This window comes from Anser cygnoides, chromosome 2 (genome assembly GCF_040182565.1).
Source record: "Anser cygnoides isolate HZ-2024a breed goose chromosome 2, Taihu_goose_T2T_genome, whole genome shotgun sequence".
In the NCBI taxonomy this organism is placed as follows: Eukaryota; Metazoa; Chordata; class Aves; order Anseriformes; family Anatidae; genus Anser; species Anser cygnoides.
Genome location: NC_089874.1, coordinates 97838191 through 97856681, shown reverse-complemented (window position 1 = coordinate 97856681; position 18491 = coordinate 97838191). Strand labels below are relative to the sequence as shown.

Genomic DNA, 18491 nt, shown 5'->3' with positions numbered 1-18491 from the left:
TGCACCCTAAGGGCCACAGCTTAATATTTATTCTTTCAGAATTATGGTTGTAGAAGTACATGACTTGCACTTCCAGCATATATAACCTTGCTGCTACTCAGAGTATTTATGTCTCTGCTATAAATCTCTTGTCTGTCATTAAGTACTGGGCAGTGCCTCTGGCCACCCACAACAAGGAATTACAATAGTAAAATCTGACTTCTACTGGCAGTATGCTGAAAGTAAAAATTTTTAGAGGAATTCTGTTCAGCTAAAGTAGCTGATTAAAGTTTATAAAACTAAATGATGCTGTGTACTCTTTACATCTTCTGTTGCTAATCACTCTATTAATTCCCTTTTTGTTCATATTTAGATATAATAATTCTATAAATAAGTTGCATAAAACATTCAGACTAATGAACAGGAAAGCATTATTTTGTACTGGAAGACCACTGTCCTTTACATTAATTGTTTATATAATTGTTTTTATAAATGACATTATCCTTCACCATGCTTCTACAATAAATTTTCTTCAGTTATAAACAAAAGGTTTACAATTTGCTTATTGAGCGCTTTACTTTTTCTTTTTTGGCATGTTGTCTGGAATGCTTTTCTTGCATTTCCTTAGTCACCCATATTGCTAAGTAGCTGCTGAACTAGTCACTTGTACATTTGAATATGTCACATCTCTGTTGTCAAAAAAACAGGCTTGTACATATTTTGTCTTTTGCCCTTCACGTCTGACCTCTGCTTTAAATGCTAGTTGCATTCTTGGTCAGCCAGAATACCGAAAGTTCCAGGAGACTGGCCATCTCTGTGTAGTAATACTAGATTTGCTACCACTGGCTTAGTGCTTACAGTCACATTTTCAGCTACTGCTGGCTTCAAAAGTTCATTTGCTGTAAACAAGATAGTCTGTGTATGGTGTGACATGAGCTGTACTGGAATGCTGCCTTTGCCTTCTGGTGGTGTTTTTCTCTAGTGTACTGATTCTTTCTACAGGCTTTGTTATTCTGATATGCTCCCACTTACCTATCTCTCTCCATCTGGAGGGAAAAAAAAAAAAAAAAAAACAGGGTTTTGGCAGTCCTGACATTTTTTTTTATTGCCTTGTCATTGTGGAAGCTGTGCTGCAAAAAGGATTAGATACGTTCAAGCTCCTGACAAGAAAACTGAGGCCCATTAACTGTAATAACACTTGATGCGCTCTGTTGTTCACTACGCTATCAGGTTACAATCAAGAATTTCCTCAGCCAAACATTCTAGTGTCGTCTGTGTTTGTATCTAACACCCTTGAGGCCTTATAGAGCTAAACTAATGTCACTAGCACTGCTATGGCAATAGGAAAAAATGCAAATGTCCTTCATAGCTTGGTGGATCAGCTGAAAGGCAACCAGAAGATCAAAAAAAATAATTTTCTTTGCAAACTGTTAATAGAAAGCATTCTAAATGGAAGCATCTAACACCAAATCCCTTACGTTTATGATTGCTAGCTTGTTAAGAATTTTCAGTTAGGAATAATTTAATAGGGAGTTAAAAATCAGTCAGTCAATAGCTATGAATGCACCTCTGTTTCTATAAGAGTTGTTGATTCCATCTGATGATTGTTCTTAGGACTTCCACTTCCCCCCAAGCTATCAACTTGTTTTGGTTTCTTCTTCCAAAGACACTTGTAATATTTCTGCAGGATTGATCTCCTAATATTAATTTAAAGATAATTGCTTCAAGCTTTTGCCTAATTTATCCAGGTGATTTTGTTTTTTATAAAAAAACCTGCATTACAGCATAAGGACATATATATTTCTATATACTGCAGATGTTTGTCATTGTAAAGGCTTTTGTACTTTGTAGCCTACATTGTAGGCTTGGATATGCCTCTAGTACTGATATCAAGCTATTACCCAATTCATTCTTCTCTATCCACATGTTCTGGCAGATTTTTATTTCTTAATTCTGAAATTGATGTCCAGATCTTCATTTATGCAATTTTTCTTCTTTGTTTCACAGCTGCAGCCCAAGAAGTAAGAAGCTCATGTAAGCTGAATTCATTTCCCATGTAACATACGCTTCATCTTTGCTTCTACTTGGAAATCATTGTTTAATCCAGATGTTGTACAAGAAGTTACAAAAATGTCATGCAGTGGCCAGTCTTCTGAACTATAGGGTTACCAGCAAGCAAGTAGTTTTCATGTTGCATTTGCACAAATTGGCTGCATTGCATAGAGCAAATAGCCCACTAAGTATCAAAAGGCATCTAAAACATTAAAAGCAAACATTATTTAAAATAGTTGAATGGCTTGCTTGACAGTTATTCCTTCCAGAAATTAGTTATTTTTGTCAAGCTAAAGAGACATGCTGATAAGACCATTTTAAATGGCCATAACTTGACATCAGATTTTGCATCTGCAGTAGTGCAAATACTATTATTTAATGATTTGCAAACTCTAATTTGCATGCTGCATATGTTCATGCACTTTCAACAAGATGCAGAAATGATAAGGAGGAAAACAACAGGCAGTGTAGTACCGTTTTGCACTCCTAAAAGATAAACATCATATCTTAGAAGATAAATATTTATAAATAAACACCTGCATTGATTTTTGATGGGGGAGGTGGGGGAGTGAACACGACTGCATTGGTAGACTAGGTTCCCTTGTCTCTCTGTCCAGCAGCTTGATACGAACTGACCACTGGATCAGCCCAAAGACCCCCACAGATCAGTAACCTCTGTTAGGCAGCAACCAGAGTATTTTGCAAGGAAAATATAGCTTAAGATTCACTTTGGTACATTTCCAGCTGGAAGCAGACAATATACTAAGAGTTCCCAAAAAACAGTCAGATCTTATTAGACTGCACTTAGATTTTTAGGCATAATTTTTTCCTCCCTTCCCCTTTCAGTCTTGTAAATGAAGAAATTTTTGCTGGCCAAACTCAGGGTGAGTGCACATGGGTATGAAAATACTTTTCTCTGAAGAAACACTGAAAGAGCAGTAAATGACTCTGTAAAATTCATCCATTACTGTCCAACCCAAGTCATCCTGTGGAAGGATGAGGCTAGGGTGCATTGTCCTCTAGGTCCTCTTGTATTTTGGTTTCTGGGGGTAGGAGTTTTGAGGCTGTGTACTTTACCAGACTGCCACATCTGCACAGTTGAGGTGCCAGCACTTTAGAGCATGAAGCAAACACAGGCTTCAGCTAACACGCAGCCTGTGAGCGTAGTGCTGTACTGGCAGTGTTTGCTAGAAGATGTGAGTAGTCTCTTAATTGAAAAACTGTGTTACATTCACTTACTGCATTACAAATTCTATGGGAACGTTTGAGGAGGTGGAAAAAGCGTTGGTATTGTGCTTATCTTGAAAAGAGTCGTGAAACTGGTATTGTGACTATTAATTTAAAAGGATTTCCCATCTCAGTCTTCCCATGAAGATTCTGTTTCTTTCAATGAATGGAAAAAAAATCTGAAAAAATTATTTGAAGACTGGTTTCAGTCTTCTTTTTCGTCGCTTGTTTCCACCAGCAGCTGTAGATAGAAATCAGCACTTTTAGCAGCTAAAAAACAGTCAACCAAAAAGTAGAAGGTTTTTTGTCAAATAGAGATTTTTCAATGAACAAATTGAGAAAGCAGAATTAAAAAATATATATATATCCTGGAAAAAAAAAAAGGGTTTGAATATCAGTAGTAGCTATTGCATCAAAACCATTAGTACTTTGAATCTGAAGCTATTTTTTTTATAAAAAATTGTTTGGCTAGTGTACTAAAATTCATCTAACTGGTTTGAATTAAGTTTTTATTTTGGAGCCAGGGAATGGAAAGATTATCATGAAAGCAAAGGGCACTGTTACATCCCAGGCAGAATTCATATCAAGCATTCAAAAATCTAGTTTACTTACTTTATACAGCAGACAAAGTAATTGTAGACACAATTTTTTGAGTACATATTAATATGATTTTATTTTCATAACTAGCACTGAAAGTGTTAATACAATGTGTTGATTGTTCTGGAAAGAAATAGCCTGGCACAGATGCCCTAAACCATTTGAAATCATCAAGATAGTCCCATAAGTTGTCTTTCTCAACTATTTCAAATTTCTTTTTTTATTTTATTTTATTTTTTGATGAAAGATGTAGGCAGGTCCATGCTTCACAGCTTGGTCTTGGCCAGCTCAGTGAATTAGTTGCAGCAAAGTGTGCCCAGTCCCCTCTGTCTCTAGGATATTTTTTTTCAGTCAGTGGTGCTCTGGTCCCTGCTCTTCCCCACAGCCGCCCGGATGCTTTTGTTGCCCTGTGCCCCTCCTGCTGGGCAGACCTCTGTCCAGCTTGCCCAGCAAGAGCAGCCTCCCATCCCCACAGAGGGCTTGCCCAAACAAATTGTCCCAGTTAGAGAAATAAAAGAAGAGATAATAAAGCAAAAACAAAAACCTAAAATAAACAAAAACCACTCTAAATGAAATATAACATTGGTGATGTCTCCCAGCCACATTTTATTCCATCCCCTTCTCACATTTTTTTCAATCTGTCAGTAAAACTGAGATAGTTGTCTTTCTTTGCAGACCTCTCCACACAATTCAGAAATTCAGCCTTAACTTAACCCTTCCCTTCTCCTTCTTCATTCTCTAATCTCTTCATCTTTTCCTCCTCCTACAGCTCGTTCTACTCAATATGGATCTGTGTTCTGACATCTCTTCTTAAACCAGCTCTTGATTCTGCTTGCCTACTCGGTTACTTCTTTCCATCTGTAAATTTTATGTCATGCTGAATTTTGCAGGATGTGAGACTGGCAATACAATGAAAGACTCCAGTCAGAAAAATAAAAAATAAAAAATAAAATTAAAAAAAAAAAACAGTTAAGCAAATCCATTTTTGTCTTTCAGAAAATTTTTTCTGTGTGAATTGGAGGGGAAGGGAGAGACTTTTTCTTTGTAAAAACTGTAATGTTTTTGTATAGTACTTCTTTATTATTATGGCTAGCTTCTGTTATCACTGCTATTCACGTTACCGTATTCACTGTTTAACATACTGTTTTTCTACTTTATTGCCCTTACAGTTTGTAACTCCCAAATAATTCCATATACAGTTAATTCATCAAGTCTTGTCTCCTCTCCATCAAAAGAAGCTTTTTATGCATGTTAGTCATCTTCCCTACAAAAATCTTCATACTTCCATGCACTCTGTTACAGAAAAAGATCTATGCACAAAAATCTATCAGACGCTTCCTTTAAGTCTGCCCCAACAGGGCACTTATAAGTCTTTCTGCACCTGTCAATGTTTTAACCTTTTTTTTTTTATACTAATAGCTTATTATGTTTTTCTCTCACTTTGGCTTTATGCCACTGTTATCATTGATTTTGTACCAAGACAGGATTTCTGGCCTAGGAGTATCTTTTTGGTTACTCAAGATACATCCCATGAAACAGTACTCTTTTTGAGTCCCTATTTGTTGTCACAGCATAAAGAACTTTAGGTGTTTTGGCCACCAAGCCTTAAACTGTTTTGTGACTACAGACAAATTTGTCACTGCCTCTTTATGCCAAGTAGTACTTCATTTAAACCCCATTTCTGATCTGGTTGCTCACAGAGAATACAGTTCTAGAGGAAGCAAATATCCTTCTAAGTTGAGTTGAAAGAAAAAGCAAGCAGAACAGTAAATAAGTATCCACTTTTTTATTAAATTGAGAGCTGTTCTAAGTGTAGAACTGGAAAAAGGGCTACAAAGAAAGTCAAGAGTTTAAAATTAGTTACAGAAGAAAGTGAAATTCTGCTGGTTTACAATTTATACATAGAACCTTACATGACTTACAGAAGGAGTTTGCAATAGGAGGCATCTACTTTCTTAATATCCTTAAAAATTAATAATATATACTGTATGGAATTAGGATGGGTTCTCCAGTTACTTTTTTGAGTAATTAGTCATCTCTGCTTTAAAAAAAAAAACAACACATTTTTAACAATACTGCCATTAAATTAAACAACTAAAAAGGTATTTTAAAAGTAGTAATGAAGCAAATCTCATATATTGACCTCAACGCCTTTGTGGAGACCAGCTACGTCTCCTTGCCTGAAAGGCAATCTGTGCACACAGAGATGGCACAGATCTCTCCTCTGCTGTCATCCCTGTCACCAGCACTGAATGTGACGTGTGCTGCTGATACTCATCTAAATCCACAAACATGAAATAAAAGATGAAGCTAGGCCACAATTGCCTTCCTTCTGTACCTTCCTTCTGTTACTTCATCAACTGTGAACTTCAGATGAAGTTCCATTTTTGTGGAACTTGTAAGAACAGATCTTTTAGAAAATATCTTGCAGTATTTGTCAAGCATTTCTCAAACACAAGGATGATGTAGTTAGACTGTAATGTAAATAGATGTGATTAGGCTGGAAGAGGGATGATATTGTTCCCTTCTATTTGATACTGTGTCTGGAACACTCTCCAGAAAAAGTCTAGGTACCAGGACAGTCAGTCCAACAGGGAGAGGCTGAGGAAGCTGTGTCGTAATATAGAAGCTACCTAACAGTACTTGAAAAGGTAACAGTCCTGAACACCTCTTGTAGAGGCATATGATGCAGTGACGGGCAATGGCTACATATTGCAGCCTGGGAGATCTCTCTGGGCATTAGGAGTAATGTTTTCACTGGAACAGTACTGTGGCAGGTGGCCTGGGGAGGCTGCTGAGTCTCTGTTCTGGATGTTTTTGAGGTTTGGCTAACCAGAGCCAGGGCTGTCCTGCTGTAGCGTTGGCAAGGGCAACTACTTGGAGCAAGAAGTTAGACTAGATGACCTCCAGACGTGCCTTCAAACCAGTGTTTCAGGGATTCTAATGAGGTACGCACAAAGCTGGACAGAGCCCATACTAGCATATTTGAAAGCAGACTCACAGCTAAAAGTTACACGTACTACAAATACCTATTGACAGACATCCACATATGTTACAAACCCATTAAGAATACTGATCAAAATGTTTCCTAACATATTTTTGCTTTAAAGAATTTTAGTATTTTCTGTACACTTCTGTCTAACATTTCTGCTGTAGTCGGTTCAGTTCTTGTTTGAAATCTTCATGTAATAGCACAAGTAAGGAGGGACAGGAAAGAATAATATTTAAATCCATAAAAGTGCTATAGAGCTTGAATGGTAGTTACACCTGAAATATAAATGTACCCTATCTTTGACCAACCCTAAAGACGTACTTTGAGATATGAGCACTATCCTACTTTAATAACTGCTTTAAATTAAAATGGAATAAAACTGTTCTGAACTGGAGTTACACACCTCCTCACATTATCCTTATTCAAAAAGAACTAAAACATATTCATGGCTTTCAATGGTAGTACTTTCTCTGAAGACTGATTCAGAGGTTTACAAAAGTGGGCTCGCTCACTTACTTGAAGCCAGTTCTCATTTGTGTTGTCTACCCTCAACTGCTTTAACTCTCATTCTTCTTCTTAGAGCTGTGCATGCAGAGAAGACAGGAGAGACATTCCATTCAACTCACAAAGTGGCTTTGCCATCTATATGCTATTCAGATTTTCTAAAATAAAATAAACCCACTAACTTAAAACCAAACAATATACATTTTCTACTGATAAAGTAAACTAGGAAAAATGAGAAGCATGTGCACTGTCCCTAGAGACACAGGGAAGAGGTCCATCATTTTCACATATATAACACCCGTGCTACCTCCAAAACAAAACAAAGCATATGTGCACGATGGAAAGCTTCTTTCCAGCAGTACTAAAGGTCGAAGAAAGCATATTTTAGAACCCTTTCTGGTTACCATCTACCAACTTCCCTCCACTATTCTTGAACCACTTCTCCTTGTCCAGATCTCCTAGCCTTTATATGAATTCAAAGTCTGGGCTATTCAGGGATTTTCATGTCATAGTACATCCAAAGGAGCCTTGGTAAAATGCGTGAAAATGGTCTTTTGAGAAGGAAAAGATCTGCTCATCTTGCAAGATCCATAAAAGTCACCACTTCATCAAAGGATCTGAAGGAAACCAAACCTACACTTGATGGGCAACTTTTTTAACTTTCTGTGTGTTTGTAATTTTTTTTGCTTGTTTGTTTGTTTTTCTTTCCAACACCATGACATTTGAGATTCAGAAAAGAAATCTTGAGGGAGCTAGCTGTTGAGGAAGAAGTAAGGGTCAAACTGTGCAAAAAGCAGTGCTAGGAGAGGGAGCTGATCCTGTCTGTATAAGGCAACTTAGAACTGGGTAGGTTGTTGTGAGCTGTCATTAATGACAATGTAATGGAGGCTTCTTGCCTTACAGAGCATCATTACCATGGATACAGAAAATATCTCAATTCAAGTTTTTTGGCTTTTTTCTTTTTTCTTTTTTCTTAATTTGGCCAGCAAAGTGCTTGCTGTGCTACACAGATGAAATCACAAAGTTCTAAAACTATGTTGCACTGCAGCTGCCAAACATAATAATGGAGTCTGATGCACAGTGGTTCAGCTGGAAACGGCCAAGGGACAAACAAGAAAAAAAAAATCAGTGCTACATTTGCAGATACTCACACAATTGCAGGATGCATGCAAATATCTCCTTTGCTATACATTTTAATATATCTGTTTTTCAAATAAATTATTTCAATGACAATCTTGACATTCTCTTTCTTCTCAGGAACCAACACCTTTCAATACTTTCTGGTAGCATGTTAAGTATACATATCTTAGCAAAACCTGCAATGTGAACACTGTTTTACTGTGCATATCGCTTCAGAAATACGAAATCAGATATCCACTCGGGTGACGCAGGAGCCGGAGTACAATCCACTTAATGCTACATTTTATCATGCTGCATTTTTTTCCCCAAATTAATCTGTTGGGCAATTCAAGTACAGAATGGGAATGCAGTAAATTATCCCACCTCCATCTTACAGATAACAGAGCAAATCATTACCCACTGTAACTGAGTTTTAATTTGTTACAGCAGGAGAAGACAATTATAGGTCAACCTGTCAAAGGAGTAATGTGAACAACTATAACTAGTTGACCTTTCTGGTATGCTATTGCAGGACTAAAATCGCCCCCCTGCTAAGCAGTAGCAGATGGCCAGGGCTGCGCAGTTCTGCTTCTCAGTGAAAAGTAATTTGTTTTTTGGGATTGTTAGGTATCTAAAGAAAGAAGATACAGGCAAGCCCTTACTTAAGAATCACTGCACGTCAGAAAAAGCACGTGCCTGTGATACAGCACAAGAATGTGAAGGGTGGAAAGGAACATTATGATTGGAAATATGAAAGCAGAAAAACACAAAGAGAAAAAAAGCATGAAGTAGAGAAGTTGAGAACATTACAGAACAAAGAAAAATTCATTTTGTAACGGTGATGAAAAATAAAATTTTAAAACAAAACCTAAGGTCACGGAAGAACGAAAATAATATTTTAAGCCTGATTAAATAGTTTTCTTTTTTTTTTTTTTTAATTCAAATTAGAAATCTGGAAGACAATCTTACAGAAAGAGTGTTACTAGTCAATTACCAAAACCAAGAAAACAAACAAAAAAAATTATCTGTGTCCTCATATATTAAAATAGGGGATCTGATTCACCCCTTTATTATTCTGGTCTGTTCAAAGGTCTATTTTTGCCAGCATGAGACAGGAATAACACTGGTAAATTAGAGGAAACTTACTGAGTGACACTTACACTATCTCAAAGAACTGAGTTTTTTCCCCTGTTCTTCTTAAACCATGTGGTATTCAATATCAGAAAATGATTTTGCTGACCACCTTACATATGAATTTTCTGGCTTTTTTATGTAGCACATAATACAGAATGGCAGTGCATGATATTATGCATGATATATCTTAGGTTGCCCCAAAAGTAAATTATGCTAAGAAAAGAATCATTTTTGGAGGTAGCTTTTCAGCAGTCCATAGTTACTAATAATTTAGATTTTTTTTTCTTTAAGTGTGCTGCAATTTTATTATGAGACTAAGTTATGCCACTATTTGGGCAAATACATTAATACATTTGTTGAATATTTTTTTAAGTCAAGTAGAGCAGGTTCCCTAAAATAACTTGTTTAAAAAGGATTTGTATTCAACATTGCTCATAAATAAACAGTGTTTAAAAAAATCTACTCATTAGTGGTGAGTGGGAAGCAACTAATTCCCTGTTGTAGGTCCTAAGCCAACAATTCCAGCTAGTTTTAGGCTTTCATTTTTAAAGCTATTAAGATTAATCCTTTCAAAGCAAATAAAGCATTTCAAATGAACGTATGAAAACTGAAAGAGCAAGTTCTTGATTCTGCAGAGTGCTTATGCGCTACTCACAGTTTCACCAAGAAATGATCAATTTTGTTGTTATTCACTTGAAGATATCCAAAGAAAAAAACTACCAATACTCCTAATGTTCCTCAGAATGCACCTGATTTGAGTATAATATGAGATTAGGAAAGGTGGAAAGAAAGGTCTTTCATTTGAACCTCTTAGCTCCAATGCATGACCTACAGGGTAGCATTAGTCCCTTGTTTACATTTATCCATCCATGTAAGAGGCTAATCTGGCTATGTGCGCATTTGGCAAACTCTTCCTAGACAGATGAATGAATTTTTCCAGAAGGAGCTGTTAACCAAACATTTGTGATCTTCAGGCAATACTTACTGGGTCAAAAGTCCAAAAAGTTTTGCTTGCTGGAACGATGCATCAGCTTAAAGTTATGCTAAAAATCTTACTACCATTGACCTTATAAGGTATTGTGACCCAAATTATTGCTGTATGTTGAATCTCCTGCACAGTGCTCACAGGCACTAATCTCACTAATTCCTTCTGTGCATGCATAAGACTTTACGTAGTATAGCTCAAAAAAGCCTATTTGTATTAAATTAAATTTGTAAAGCACATGTCCAGGATAAAATGATCAAGCGTAATATACATTACATCTGGTCTTACTAATAAAAGACAGAAATGGGCTATAATATAAACTTAACCCATTCTGTGGTTAGTAAATGTGGTCTTTGGGAAAAAAATATTGTCAAGCATGTGGGAATTTTGTAATCATGTTTATGTATACACCTACACATACACACACAGATGAAGTTTACATTAAAAAAACAGTTATGCAAGAATTATGTAGGCAGTTTGTGTTGTAAATGCTTTAATTAAAAAGTTTTGCCATACAGGTAGCAACTGGAAGAGTCTGTAAGAAAATTCAGAAATATTGCAGTTGAGGAGTATTAAGGAATTACATACAGTCTTTGTTTTTTAACTCAGATTTCTTTGTACATATGAACCATCTGGTTGGAGAAAAAATGGGAAAATATCATCTCTAATAAACATACAATGCCTGTGGAAAATTAAGATTGTATTTGACAATCCTACAAAAGTACAGAGGAAGCAAGTTGGTTAATGCTGATTATCTTCCAGATCTTTAATAGATTTTCAACACCCATTAAAATATTCATCTTCAAAGAACTCGTCAGGGGAAAAGTAAAATGTGGTTCTGTGGAACAAATTTCTTCACACAAATATTCTTCTTACATGGTTTCCTATCCTGGATCTTCAGTGTTTCAGCAAGAGGAGGAGAATGTTTTAGATCAGCACATTTCATATTGAACATGAAATGATTATTGTTTAATTTTGTGATAGTTTTTTTCTTATTTGACCAACATTACATGTCAGTTTGCATTTCCTATTGCCTGAAGACACTAAGTTGTGTATTTTAAATCATCCATCTTGATAGCAAAAGGTATACGGACTTTAACAGACTGTGCAAATACAAAGCTATGCCTGAATCTGGTAATATATAATGAAATTATTATTAAAGTGTCAATTAAAAAAAATTGGTGCAAGGATTGTTATTGTTGTTAAATAATGCATGCCTTGAGAACACAGCATAGGACATAATGAATCTGCAAGGTTTCATTATGTTACAATGTCTGCCAAAACCACTTTTCCGTCTTCTACCAAAACCTTTGATTCAAGTAATAATTATAACTTCCACTTCATAAAAGAATTTGTCTTTCCTATACTTTCATGAAAATTAGGGTTGTATTAAACCAAAATAGCAGGATGAGAAAAATGCTGAAAACCAGCTCCACATTGTCTGTGTGTTTGGACTTAGATCTCTGAGATCCAGCAGGCAGCCAGCGAACAGCTACTAAACAGCAGTCTGTGTGTGGAAAGGACAACTTCTGCCCACGGTACACGCCGCTTGCACTGAAATTGCTCCCAAAACGGCAGAGAGCAACTGGGGAAAAGATTTCCCTTTGGCAAAGAGCTTGACTGAAAACACTTCAGTTTTAAAATCATACCAAACCACTGAGAAAATATGCTCAGATGAAAATCAAAACCTAGATTCTTGAAAAAGAAATCCTGGACATTCCTAAAATAGAAAGATAATGGACCAGTCTTCTATTGCTGGCAGATGAATTGGTGCAGGAGCCTAGCACTGCAACCTGCTGATGTAATTGCTCTTCTAGCAACTCAGTGAGCTTTTACTTCTGATGCCAAAAGATCTAGGTTCAGTTTCCAAAAAAGACCTGAAAGAAGCTGTGCAACTGCAAAGGAGAACCCTACCACCCCCAAGGGTAGGAGCAGGCTTACGCTGTTCCTGGAAAGATGAACCTTTTTTTTTTTAAGAGAGGGGTCACAATAATGAAAACGCTTTGGCTGCCACTACACTGTCAGAGTTTCCTTCTGTTTTTGGTCTGTGCAATAGGTCCTTTCTGATCTATCTGAAACAATTGATTATCCATGTCCTTCCTATTCTCTTCTAACATCAACTCACCTCCAAGCGAGTGGGAAAGGAGGAGTTTCCCCTCAGTGGTAAATAACTCCTATTTTGTCTAGCTCTATTTTTGTGTCTGTCTTTAAAATTGCAGCATTTGAGAGACAATACCTACTTCAAAATACAACATCACAACAGTGTACAAAAGGAAACCTAAGTCAGGTCAAAAACAGAATCATAACCACCTCTGAGCCATCTTTCTGAGCCATCAGCACCGAGCACAACAAAATGCTCTAAACCAGTTCCTTAAAGAGGCCTGAAGGTCTGAAGCCATCTCTGACACTATTATTTTATATTACTATTATTTTATTTTAGAATGAGTAGTACAGTACACTATACATGGTATAAAGCATACTATTATATTCTCCGACAGTAGAGAAGACAATACACCAATGAGTGTTCTATAAATTATGGGAGGGAGGAAACTTGACAATGAGAGCAATGTAGCAAATGCCTCTGAGAAAACCTCTGGCTGCTATATCTCCTCTCTGCCCATTACTTTACTCTCACGGTGAAGTAACACTGGGACCTTCTGACCAGCTATCTGGCAACCCTCAGTATTTTTCATTTGCATAACACTTTCTGTGATAAAAGCCATTTCTGTGGAGGTGTAGGACTCTAAAAGGTCATGTTAAGTCAGTCCCCGAGGAAGAGAAGTGTCTTATGTTGTACTAATCTGTATATAAAAATCCATACAGTTTAGGCCAATCTATGCAGATCAGTTTATAAAAAAAAAAAATAATTTTCGTAGCTGTTTCGTAGGAAAAAAAAAAAAAAACACTTTGGTCTTAGTCTCGGGCCCTAGTTCCTCCATCGTCTACCAGCATAACATATGCATCACACTCACATCATGCATCAGTCTACATAAAATATAAGCCTTTAGCAGGAATTAATTTGCCTTTCTCTCTCTGAAATGCATAGAGTATCTTGTTTCTCTTCCTTGCCAGTTAACATATATAATTCCTCTTTCCCTCATACTTATATTTCCACAATTCTGGCTTTTTCTAGCTCTTATTAGTTTACCCTATCTTCATGGGAAACAGCATTTACATGATGGTTAATTTGTCCGTACACACTTGCATCAAAACTAAATCACTGTAGCCATATCTTTGAGCAGGAAAACCTCTATCTACTACATTCCCCATGAGACAGGAGACACTCAAAGCTGTTTTTAGTGGCAGTCTCATACCTCAGTAAGAGTGACAACACCCTGCAGTGTAAATGCATTTCCAAACACTACTGTCAGCAGCAACACTCTGGTTTTCCAGCTAGGAAAGGGAATGAAAACTCATTCCCTTGTGCCCAGCACTCACATACTGCTGTACAAATGCCTTCCTAAGCACCTTCGTCAGGTCTATCTTCATTTGTCTCAGCTGGGAAATGCTTAACTGCCACTGTGTATTTTTTGCCTCATATCTTTTAATGAGGCAAGAGGCAACGCATAGAGGATTTCTTTCTGGTTTCAGCATTTTTTTGTTTTGCTGTGTTCTAACAAAGCAATGTTTCTCATTGTCCACTCCTCTAAACAACGCAAGGACACATGCTACCCACAGTCCAAGACTCTGTTATATACTGTTCAGGAGTAATGACACAAAACAACCCCCTGCATTAGGTTCGTTTCTAACAGAGTATTAATGAGCTACATAGATAGAGAAGGAAGGTCTCCCATTCCTCCTATTCTTCTAGGAATTTGGGGCTGAGAAGTTCAGGGGAGGAGGCCATGACCTGACGTGTGTTTATATTATCCATACATCTGTTCCCACTGTGATAAAGTCATCCAAAGTCCGCTTTCCATAAGGAGACTATGAAAACACATGCAAGTGAAAACAGCTTATTTCTCTCTTTCTCAGAAATAAATGGCTTCTAAGGATAAAACGGGACAGCTTTCAAAGGATATTGAACTTCCAGGCCTGGGGTCCCAGAATTTGCACACAATTAAGTAAGATGTATGATGTACAAATGACATTTGTGGAGCATCATAAAATAGACTAACAAATGGGAACAGGTACAGGTATGAAAAAATAGGCAATAGTAAAACAATAACTAGAAACATACTCTAGGTCCTAACTTGGGACCATCACTCCTCTCTACTTCCCCCACCCCTGCTAGCTCACAGCTTGGACTTCTCTGGATGGAAACAGAGCCTTTGCCTTTTGGCTTGAGGAGCTGGGAGTTTGCTACTTGCAGCTGGGAAGCAAGAATCGTGATTTTCAAATATGCAGTCAGATCATATTTCTATCTGAATATGTTTTTTTCCTGTTCTCCACAGAAAACAAGGAAAAACCAATCTAGTAGGACTTTTCCATATCACAAAGGGTTTTACCCATGGTTCAGAAAAAGATCTAACACCTCCTTAAAGGGATGAATGAGCCCAAGAGGCACTGCATGAAAGACGTATAGAGTGTGTAGATATCAGGTAGCAGCAAAGATGTACAGGATACATGCATATATCTATTCAGAACTTGGGAACAGAGCTGCATGCCATATAAATCAGGGTAGATGCAGAGAATCTCAGAATAAATTAAGTGGGAAGAGAAAGAGAGTAGAGATAAAAGCATTTATATGTATTTACATAGATTAAGCTGGGCAAATTGACAACACGCCAATATACACTTATGGAAGTGGCTGACAGCAACTGATTACAGGAAAAGGAGGGGAGGAAAAATCAGAGATTTGCAAGTGCTTCTAGGATATATGCAGCCATGTAACAAGATGGAACAGCTGAAGAGAAGAAAATGATTTTCCAGAGCCACAAAAAAATCTGCTTAGGAGAACATTACTTGTTTGGCCCCAGGGAAAACAGAAGTTGGATGACTCGTGCACGCTCTATCTTATGAAATGGGAGAATATAGCACTACAGAAATGGAAAACTGACTTCAGCTCTGTAGACCATATAAGCCATTTTTCACTGTTACTTTTTCACACATAAATCTAAGACTTTTGTTTTCGGTCCTCATTACTGTTAAATAAACCTTATTTAAGGCCTGCTTTGCATGGAGACGTTGCCTACTCTTCTGAGGTGCAGTGCTTAGGCTTACAAAGCAAGGTGGTTTAAAACCCTTTGTTGAATCTGCCAAGCGGACACAGTCAGAAAGGTACCATCCCAACACACTGCAAGAGGCACAGCTGGGCAGTACTGTGAGATTAGAAACAGGCAACATAAAGACCAGGATGATTTATTCCCTATTATCCTGAGACTGGCATGCTCATTTTTCTGTCCGTGTTCTGTCTTCTGTTGTGACAATCTGACTGTGCTGTGATTTGGCCATTCAGGCGGCCAAGTCTGACACCATCTGACACTGTTGTTCTCAACCTGCTTCAGAAACCTAGGAATAAATAATATCTCTACACAGACCCATCTGCTCTACTTCTAAATACAACATTGGAACCCTTCTGTAGACTCTCTCAAAATCATAATGCTCATGACTGTTATACTTAATCAGACACATATCCTGGAAAATTCTGAAGAAAAACTGATTTTACACATCCCCTATTCTGGCTAACATTTTCAGACCTACCCAGGAGTGTCTCAGAGATCCCTGTTCTTGCACAGCAGCCCCTAACAGCACTCCAGATCTTCTTCTTTCTTATGGGAAACCACCAAAGTCATGATGACCATCTGTAATCAAGCTTTTGCCTCAACCTTTTGCTTCCCTGTTGTTTGCCTCTCCCCCACCCCCTTTTTAATGCCCAAGAACTGTGTTCATCTCCAGAGACAGCAGTCCAGACTATTATTAACCTGTGTCAGCCACTGCAAGGGTTACTTGTTTATTTATTTAGTGTGTTTATTTCTCAGAAACAACTATATGAAGAAACCAAACCAAACCAAACCAAACCAAAGGTATAGATGGCTAGGATACAACACTGGAAAAGAAAGTTGTGACTAATTTGCTGGTCCAAATGTCATCTTTCCTTTACCCCTCACTTGGACACACTCACAATTTAAAAATGTGTTGTTTATTATGAAGTCTTTTATCCTGGTGTCTTGTTACATCTATGAAGATAAACAAATATATTCATTAACGTATGTAGATTTCACTGATGCATAGATTTTGTTCCCTAAAATGCTAACGCCTGGGTGGAGTGCTGCAGCTTTGATGGTGCTGACATCACACTGGCAATTTCTCTTCCCAGTTTCTCAGTTCTAGCAGGAATCTCTCATTTGACCTTGGGCAAAGCATTTAAATTCTCCGTGCCTGTGTTTTCTCATCTGTAAAATTAAGGCTATAATGCCTACCTACTTCACAAGAGAGACAATGTTAAATTTAATGTATTAATGTTTTAAAGTGTTTTCAGACAGCTGGATCAAAACCACTACAGAATGTAAGTTATTACTAAATTATGCTTCACTGAGTCAATGCTGTTGCATTACTGTATCTGATTAAATAAGGAAAAATATTCAAGTGATGCCTCCTAGATTATTATCTTTATCAGAGGACAGAAACAATGCTCTTTCACCAGCCTAAAGATGGATTTGAAAGCTTTTTCTGAAGAAAGAAGGCGAGGAAGCGTAGCAGTCCACAGAAGTGAAAGAAGCCTGTGGAGTGGATGATTGCAAGGGCATTTAAAGTGAGGTAGAGCAGTTGGCAGCCGCACCTTGTGCCCCACCATGACACATCAGCCTCTGGTAGCAGTGCAGTCTCTGTTCACCTTGGTGCCGGTGGGACGGGAGCACCCCTCGGTACCGTAGCTGCTGCATTTGGCCTCCGCTGGGAGCAGTGAAGCACGAGGGGCACAGCCTGAAGTCGCCTTCCTGGTGGAGCCAGCCAGCTCTCTGGCAGAGTTCAGATAAACTCTGAGTCTGTTCAGTCACGGCAGCTAATCCGTTTATGATGAACGTGGCACGTTAAAACGTCAGTTAAGTTATAAAAAGGGGGGGATTTATTGCAGGAGGATGGTTCATACCTGATGCCTCTCCTATATCTCCTCTTGACCTGATGCGCAGATGCCTGGTCTTGTCCTGGGATCTCACATCAGGATCTTGTTGTGTGGGGGGAAGGGGAAGGAGTGTTTGGAGCAAGAGCTGCAGGAAGATGAGAAGGGTTTTTGACAGCATGTTGAGGTGGATGTTGTACTGGTGTTGATGCCGCTGGTCCCAATGCCATCAAGGCATTTCTTGTGGATGACAAGGAATCTAGGAAAGTAGTGATTAACATGCATATCAGTGTGATTGACAAGCTATGTTGCCTGCTTTGTGCTAATGTATTGCATGGAAAACACCTATTCTAAAGCATATCAGAATCAGCATATAGATTTAGAGTACAGACTTAAATCAGAAATACTTAACGTCCTTCCCAATAAATAAAGAAAAACAGCTTGATGGATCTTTCTGCTCAATAAACCATGGAGATCAGATTCTGTCTTGTGAGGGAATGTTTTCGACTGGCAGGGTACAAAGGGACAATAGGCAACATGCTTTCAGATTGCAGAAAAGACCAATGCACTTGCTTTACCCCTTCTTCCATCCCCAATGTATGACTCCAAAGGCAAGAAAAAAAAAGTGCACTAGATTTGATAACCTTTTGATAATAGTGAGCTATTAAATATACACAAACCAGGGAGATTGAAAAAATTATAATCAGCGATTATATTGTCTACCTTCCAAATCTGCCAAGATGACTGAAATGGAGGTTAAAAGTCTAGGATTGCATATATTTTTTATGTATTTTCTGACAACATGCTGCATACATCAATGTATCCGTTCTCTGCTGTTTTCATTTTTCCTTTTATCAGATCAGCACAGAGGCCAGACTACATGTTTTATTACAGTACCCTTC

The 18491-nt window shown here is 37.8% G+C and overlaps 1 protein-coding gene and 1 long non-coding RNA gene across 2 annotated transcripts in view; both read right to left on the bottom strand.

The window, feature by feature from the left end:
* The window catches only part of GABBR2 (gamma-aminobutyric acid type B receptor subunit 2), a 477610-nt gene that overhangs the window by 425998 nt on the left and 33121 nt on the right, over nt 1–18491 (bottom strand). The window lies entirely within an intron of this gene.
* LOC125184803 (uncharacterized) overlaps nt 10972–18491 on the bottom strand; it is a 29310-nt gene continuing 21790 nt past the window's right edge. Inside the window, exon 2 of the long non-coding RNA XR_007169246.2 lies at nt 10972–17848. This is a non-coding gene — a long non-coding RNA (uncharacterized lncRNA). The remainder of the gene's footprint in view (nt 17849–18491) is intronic.